This window comes from Sinocyclocheilus anshuiensis, unplaced genomic scaffold (assembly GCF_001515605.1).
Source record: "Sinocyclocheilus anshuiensis isolate Anshui unplaced genomic scaffold, SAMN03320099.WGS_v1.1 scaffold238, whole genome shotgun sequence".
Lineage (NCBI taxonomy): Eukaryota > Metazoa > Chordata > Actinopteri > Cypriniformes > Cyprinidae > Sinocyclocheilus > Sinocyclocheilus anshuiensis.
Genome location: NW_015547674.1, coordinates 2,310,148 through 2,318,512, shown reverse-complemented (window position 1 = coordinate 2,318,512; position 8,365 = coordinate 2,310,148). Strand labels below are relative to the sequence as shown.

At 35.6% G+C, this 8,365-nt stretch overlaps 1 pseudogene; it reads right to left on the bottom strand.

Moving 5' to 3' along the window:
- Positions 1 to 8,356, bottom strand: part of LOC107702899 (fukutin-like) — a 15,763-nt pseudogene extending 7,407 nt beyond the window's left edge.
- Between the last annotated feature and the right edge of the window lie 9 nt (positions 8,357 to 8,365).

The following is an 8,365-nucleotide window of genomic DNA, read 5'->3' as shown; positions in this document are numbered from 1 at the left end:
CTGGATATCAACACACCCATTAACGTAAACTACGCCAGAGCGCGTACACACCTCACGCACCGGATGCCGTGCACGCGCTCAAAGAAGTTGGACATAGTGGTGTATTAGATGTCAAAAAATGATATAAATACTGTCTTATACCCATCTTCAGTGTTCTGGCTGAGGGAAGGAGGTTCTCGTCCAATGTTTTACGGTACATGGCCCCGTCCATTTGCCCCTCAATGCGGTGAAGTCTTCCTGTACCCTTAGCAAAGAAACAGCCCCAAATCATATTGTTTCCACCTCCATGCTTGACTGTAGGGATGGTGTACTTGGGTCATAGTCAACATCTCTCTCCCTCCAAACACGGCGAAAGAGCCAAATAGCTCAATTTTGGTCTCATCCCACCACAGCACTTTCTGTGGCGGCGGCTGCAGGATTTCAATCCATTGAGGCATAGTGTGTTACCAATGGTTTGCTTGGTGACTGTGGTCCCAATTGACTTGAGATCATTAACAAGCTCCTCCCGTGTAGTTCTGGGCTGATCCCTTATTAGAATTATCAGCCTCAGAAACCGCTGACTTCATCTCAGATTACAGCCCACATAAATGCTTCTCGGGGTTCAAGTGGCAGACGTAGAGAGGGTGAACGGATGGTTCTTGAATGTGTGGTTCCCACTGTGAAGCATGGAGGAGGAGGTGTGATGGTGTGGGAGTGCTTCGCTGGTGACACTGTTGGTGACTTATGCCTTGTCCAAATACCCACACGTGCGGTCTTGGCCACTTGAGAGCGTGTGCACGCAACAGGAAGTAAGTGCACAAGACTGTCCCAGGTCATTAAAACGCCAAAGCGTAGTGCCTTTAATGCACACTATCTCAAACACCGCTCCAGAGCGGTATTCAAGGCTTAGTGTATCCCATCATGCATCATGTTCTGGAAATAAATCGTGAGACTTATGCCGAGATCTCACGAGAGGTCACGGAAACCTTTACAATGCATGTTAAATATTAATAATAATTAGATATTACATATAATTAAATTGTGTCCTCTGTTATAGGGACTACTGAACAGACATGTGCCATTTGCATTTGGAAGCTGTTGCTGTGAACCCACATCATGCGGTCAAAGGAGCACTCCATGCAAGTGAAACGATTGTTCGGCTTCAAAAACAAAACAAATCCATCAGAGAGATAGCAGGAACATTAGGAGTGGCCAAATCAACAGTTTGGTACATTGGTTTATTGTATTTGTCCAATTACATTTGAGACCCTGAAAATGGGGGGACTGTGTATAAAAATGGTTGTGATTCCTAAGCATTTCATGTTGTATTTTTGTTCAACTTCTTGAATTAAAGCTTAAAGTTCGAACATCAGTTTCATAATTCTATTCTGGTGGCATACAGAGCCAAGATTATGAAAATTGCGTCAGTGTCCAAACATATATGGACCTAACTGTATATTCTTTGATGGAAATGATCAGTGTTGTTTAGGGCAGCATAGCACAATGTGTCAGGTTTTCTAGTGGTTTTGTCTTGTCACATTTGATGAATACTGTCTGTAGTTGAAGAGCTGGAAGAGGAGGAATATGGAGCTGGCAGCGATGAGAAGAGTCGACTATTAGGGGGCAGCCCTAGATAACAATGAAGAATTACAATATTTCAAGAAACCAGTCATTTTATGGCTGCAACTAAAGTAAAGAGCATATTTAATCTAGAAAATAAAACAAAACAAAGGTATTCCCCGGGTTTCCCAGCCAAGTCCAAAGGTTGGTTCATTTGTTGAGCATTAAACTGTTCCTGCCTATAATAGCACATAGTTATCTCATAGTCACTGCCAACTTTTTATGTAATGTCCTAAACTAGAGCTAGTTAATTAAATATTAATTTCATATCTGAATGTACCGAACACATAAATGTTTTTTCTCAGCAACAATGCAATTCTACACACTTGACAGGTTTTCCTGAGACTTTTTCCTCTAATGTCTGAGTTAAAGTGTTAAGTGTGCGACTGTCTGTCAGTACGTTTACATGGACAACAATACTCCGATTTTAATACGATTAAGACAATACTCTGATTAAGAATCTACCATGTAAACAGAGATTTTTGATTACCTTAATCCGGCTAAAGTCATAAGCGAAGTAAACACTAATCTGATTAAGACATGTGGAGTATTCCTATTTTAGTCGTATTATTGAAGTGCGTTAAATAATATTTCATGCTGTAACTGTAGGGCTAATACAATACGTCCCCTATGAACAGCATATGTGAATATTATGTAGACCTATTGTTTAAATCGAATTTATGCTTTAAAAGTAGAGTAACTTAATCATAACAGTTTTCATCCATAGTATGTCCATTTAAACGTCTGGTTTAGCTATGGCGACTTTCAAATTGCGTCTTTGACGACAGTATTCTATAAAAATTATTTGCATTCCGATCTTGACATCAAAAGGCACAAAAATATATTTTTTCTTTTATTCCATGGATTTTACCCATTTATCTCCACTTGTTCCCAGTGTTTTTCTGCAACCACGTCTACTCTAAATTGGTCTATAGCATGACAAATAATTAACTGCACTTGAAGCTTTCAGTAAATTAAAAATGAAACACCCAAAACTGTATATGGCATCATAATGAAGATGAACTGTATGTTTATATGTGAAAAAAAATGTATTATTAAAGAAGAATGATTGAACAAACAAAAATATTAACAAGTAAATCCAGATACACAAAATATAAGAGCAACACTGTACAACAGTGTTTAAGAGAAGAAAAATAAACAAATAACCTAACCCTAACCCTAACACATCGTAAAAACAAAATTAAAAAAAAACATATATAAACAACTAAACAATAGTTCAAATTTTCTTCCTTTTTCCTAATTTGCATTAGAGACTTTTTCAAAGCTTCCATTTCTAAACAAAATAGATTACACTTTGGTATGCATTTCGCACATTTTTGTTTATGAGTATAATATTTACCTTGCAAAATGTAAAAGTTAATGACATACTCAATCATTTTACATTTGTGTGAATAAGTACAAATAACATCTTTTAAAGATAACACATAATTAACATTTCTTCGCAGAAATAGAAAGGCACTAACATCAGACCAAAATCTAAGAGACAAATCACAATTATAAAACAAATGACACAAGTCTTCCTCATGTGTGTTACAAAAACTGCAAGTATTGTCAATGTCCATGAATTTAGAAAGAGCTACTTTACATGGGTACATTTTGTGACGTATTTTGAAATGCAAAATTCAAAATAAAAAATTTGTAAGGATTTGACCAGGTCGTTTTCCAATTAATATCAGAAATTTTTGCATTCCAAAAGAACTTTCCTCTAGGGGAGATTTTATGATTTGATTGCAAAATGTGTCTAATATTTTTATTATTACAAGAGGAAGAAAATATTTCAATACCATTCATTTTTAATTCTGGAAATATCCTTTCATTGCTACCAAAAGAGAGGTGATTATTTATTAGTTGTGTCAACCCATTTGGAATAGCTTTAACCACTTGTTGAAATTCTTTAAAGGGGATGGGAAAGTTGTAAACATGCATAAAGTCTTCATAAGACAGAATGTTTCCTCTCTCATAGAACATATCTATAACAAAATATGTATTCCTTTCAAACCACCTATATGCAAAAATAACGATTTATTCCTAGTAGTAATATTGTTCCATAAAAGCATTTTATGTGGAGAAAAGTTGTGATGGAAACAAATTTTCCAAGCCAGTAATACCTGCTGGTGAAATTTAGATAATTTAATAGGTGACTTTCCTGGAAGAAAGTTACATTTCAGAAGAAAATATAACTCTCCAAGTTTTTGAAAGATACGTTGTGGGATAAAGAACCACATTATCATTTTTCAGAAAATGTCTTAACCAATTAATTTTAAAAGTATTGTTAATGTCAAAAAATCTATCATCTCTAAGCCACCTTCTACTCGTTTGTCTGATATAATGTCCTTTTTTAACTGGTAAGGTTTATTTTTCCATATAAAATCTAAGAAGGATTTATTGATATCTTTGGAAAATTCAGGGTAAACAAATCTAGAAAGACTTTCAGCTTTGGACAGTAATACTCTCCCAAAAATGGTAAAATCCCTTTGTAGCCAATTATTCAAGATATGTTTAGTTTTCTTGATTTTTTACCTAAAATTCAATTGTTCACATGTAATTTTATTTTTAGAAATATAGATTCCCAGAGTCTTTTACTGGTATATTTTCAATACATATGTCTATAGAATCGTGTATGTATAAAATTTCACATTTATGAAGATTAAGCTTTAGACCAGAATATTTAGTGAATTTGGTAATACAATCCAGGGCTGTTTTGACTTGATTTTTATCTTTCAAAAATAATGCAGTGTCATCTGCCAATTGAGAAATTTTGACTTCTCTATCAAATACGCTCTTAAAAATAAAGGTGCTTCAAAAGGTTCTTCAAGCGATGCCATAGAAGAACCATTTTTGGGTCCACAAAGAACCATTCAGTCAAAGGTTCTTTAGAGAACCATCTCTTTCTTACCTTTTTGTAATCTGAAGAACCTTCTTTCGCCACAAAGAAGCTTTTGTGAAACAGAAAGGTTCTTCAGATGTTAAAGGTTCTTTATGGAACCATTTAGACAAAAAGGTTCTTCTATGGCATCATGAAGCACCTTAATTTTTAAGAGTGTATGTTTAATCCCAAAATGCTTTGATTGTTCATTTTAATTTTAATAGAGAGAAGTTCAGCAACTAATAAAAACAGAAAGGGGGACATCGGACAACCTTGGCGTACACCACGATGGATTCCAAATCTTTTAGAGGTTCCCGTATTCAGAATAATAGAACTATTAATATCCTTGTAAAACATTTCTATAATATCAATGAAATTATTCCCAAACCCAAAAACTTTCAGAGAGTGAAGTAATGGTGCGTTCAAGTCATGTCAGATAGATCGTATTTACGAGTTGAACGCATATGAACGCCACCACAAACTCAAAATTTTCTTTAAGCCCTGAGTTTCCGAGTTGGGGGCGTGTCAATGAGAAACATGGCGGAATCGATGGATGCAACGTCTGTAGTTGACGGTAAATTTTTGTTTAAATTGATAGTTTAGTTTCTTGTTTACGCAGCTAGTTAATGAAATCCAAGTTTAAAAAATGCTATAATTTTTGCACCTATAGATGAAAAATCTTTTGATTTGCTATGTTGCATGTTGCATTTAGCTAACAGCTTTTTTTAATCTCTGTATTTTAGCATTTGTTGATGCTGAAAATCAGTTATACTGGAATCCTGGTCTAAAAAAAAATATTCAAAACGCAAAACACACCTTGCTCTTCATTTTCTATAAGCAGAGTTAACAGACCCTGTTGTATTTTCTTGTAATTTATTAAAAGAAGGTACACCACCATCTTGTGCCGACTAAACTGACTTGAACGCACCTGACGTCGTAATTACGACTTGTCAACTCGTAAGTACGAACGTCCCAGGAGGACTTGAACGCAGCATGAGAAGCCATGTTCAATTGTATCGAAGGCTTTACAAAAATCTAAAAACAAAATAAGAGCCCCTGACTCTATCAGGTCAGAATAGACTAAAAGGTCAAAAATAAGACGAATATTATTACTAATATGTCTATTTTTCATAAAGCCTGTTTGAGATTCATCAATAATTTGATCTAGTCCTGATTTTAATCTTCTAGCATATACTAATGCAATCAATTTGTAATCTGTATTCAAGAGAGTGATAGGTCTCCAGTTATCAATATCCAAGGGATCCTTATCTGGCTTAGGGATCAGGGAGATTAAGCCTTGTTTCATAGTTGTCGCCAATGCTTTCTTTTTAATACAATCATTGAACATTAAGACAAGTGGCTCTTCTAAAATATACCAGAAATGTTGGTAAAATTCAATCGAAAGTCCATCAGGTCCTGGACTCTTATTTTTTTTCATATGTCGAAGAGCTAACTGCAATTCTTCTCTTTTAAGATCAGAATCACAAAGATTTTTAAAGTCATTATTTATCAATGGAATGAAATGTTGAATATTATCAGTAAACGCTTTGCAGATATCATAATTAAAGTCAGATTGATATAATTTTTCATAAAAAGAGCTAACAAATTCTGAAATTAATTTAGGGTCCTCACATAAGGAGTTATTAATACACGATGCTGACAATGATTTTCTCTTAAAATTCCTTTTTTCAAGCGCAAAAAAATATGCTGTTTCTCTCGCCCTTTTCTATCCACTTAGCTCTAGAGCGCACGAAAGCTCCATTAACCTTGTTAGTATAGAAGTCATTAGGTTTTGCTTGTAAAGAATGGAGCTCACTATCCTGTATTGGGGAGAGAATCTGAACTTTCCAAAGATTATCAGTTTTATCCAACAATTCTGTTTCCATGTGGTCTCTATCCTTTTTTATTTCCTTACTTTGTTTAATAACCAAATGTCTGGATTTAAATTTAAATATCTCCCATTTAGAGACAAAATCTGTCATCTCTGAATTAAATATATCGGTGGCTAAAGCTTCAATATTTTTTATGAAAATTCTGTCTTCTAAAAGAGAGTTATTACATTTCCAGGCTGTTAGAAGTCTGAACAGTCAGCAAAGACATATCAATTAAGAGATGATCCGTAAAAGGAGCATAATGATGGGAAATGTTTTGAACATCTTGTAATAGATTGGATGAAATGAGGAATAAATCAGTTCTTGATTTTAAAGACTTTGATACATTACTCCATGTATATTCGTATGCATTGCCATTGTAACGCCATGACTTCAATGATATTACAACTTTGAGAGTAGGGATGCATTTTCTGTGGAAATCTTTCCATAAAAACATCAGGAACTTTGTTAAAGTAACCAGCAATGATTAACTTGGCATTCGGGGTTGTTTTCAGCATGTTACATAGTATGACAGAAATATTAGCAAAAAAGGAAATAAATATAGCATTTTCTGATTTAACAGTTAGTATAACCTATCTACCATCAGGGGAAGACTTGGAATGAATAATATCTCTTTTAAACTTATGAATCAGAACAAGAACACCAGCTGAATTATTTGACCCATGACTAAAATAAATCCTATCGCCCATTGAGCTTTCCAGAATTTTGTGTCAGCATCAGAAGAATGCGTCTCTTGTAAAAAATAAATGCGTCTCTGCATTATAACGTCTACAAAACAGGAAAATAGCTTCTCTTTTAGTGTTGTCTCTTAAGCCCCGCACATTTAAAGAAATAATTTTCAGATGATTAAACTCAAATTTGTCCATAAAGTATATGTAAATTAAAAATTAACAAAAAAATTACAGGAAAAAAGGAAGGAAAAGGAAAACTGTGATCCCAAAGTACACTAAACACTTAACTTGGAACTGCTGTAACGCTGTTTTGTAAAAGAAAATTTGAATAATCATTGGAATGTGGTCAAAAGCCCTTAAAATAACGGCAACATTTCAAACTAGGCAGACGTGCAGAAAAAGTCCAACCTGGAGTGAAGTCATTTCAAGGATACTGTGCTGAATTGGCAGCGATTCTCTTATTGTTAATAACAGCAAAGGGACCGCTGAAACCAGCCTTCTTCCCTTCTTTTCGAGCCGCCTGGACAAGTGGCCAGAGTTTATTCCGACTTTCAATGTCCGCTTTGGAGAGAAATTCTTTGATGTGGAGACCATTCTCTCTGAGGTAGAACCCTTGGCTTCCATTCATATGATGTTGCGGTGTTTCCTTGTCACGAAGCGAATGATGATGTGACGCCACGAACCATCCGGTCGTTGTTTGCCTACACGGTGAACCACATCCACAGCTTCCTCCAGTTTATCCTTGATCCGAGGGACCACCCTGGCAAGATGACTGATAGCTGTCATTCGAATGTTTTCGTCGTCACGTTCTTTCACCCCGAGTAGTTTCAAACACCATCTGCGGCTAAACCTTTCTAGATCTTCCACTCTGAGCTTAAGAGAAGCATTTTTCTGTTGAATGCGTTGTATCGACAATTCGGCCTTACCGATCTTTTCACCGTGAGAGGCAACATCTGACAGGAGTCGATTAATAGTGTCAGACAAAGAGTTCACCGCAGCCGTTGTGACCTCAATGGAGCTCTCAATGTGAGTAATCTTTTGAATAACCGAATCTTGCTTGGAATTCAGGTACTGGATGGCATTGAAAATCTCAGCTAGTGATACATCATTACTGTCTTTTTTCTTTTTCCCAGGGGGACTTTTGCTGGGAGTAAAGGATCGTTAAAATCCCTTTCATAATCATGTGTGACAAGTGAGGCATCTACACATTCGGATTCATCCATGTTTTGGCCGAATGATTCGCTTGACAAGCGCCTGTCCAAGTTCCACGACGTACGTAGGTTCCTATTAACACGTTTCTTGCCCATTAACTATCT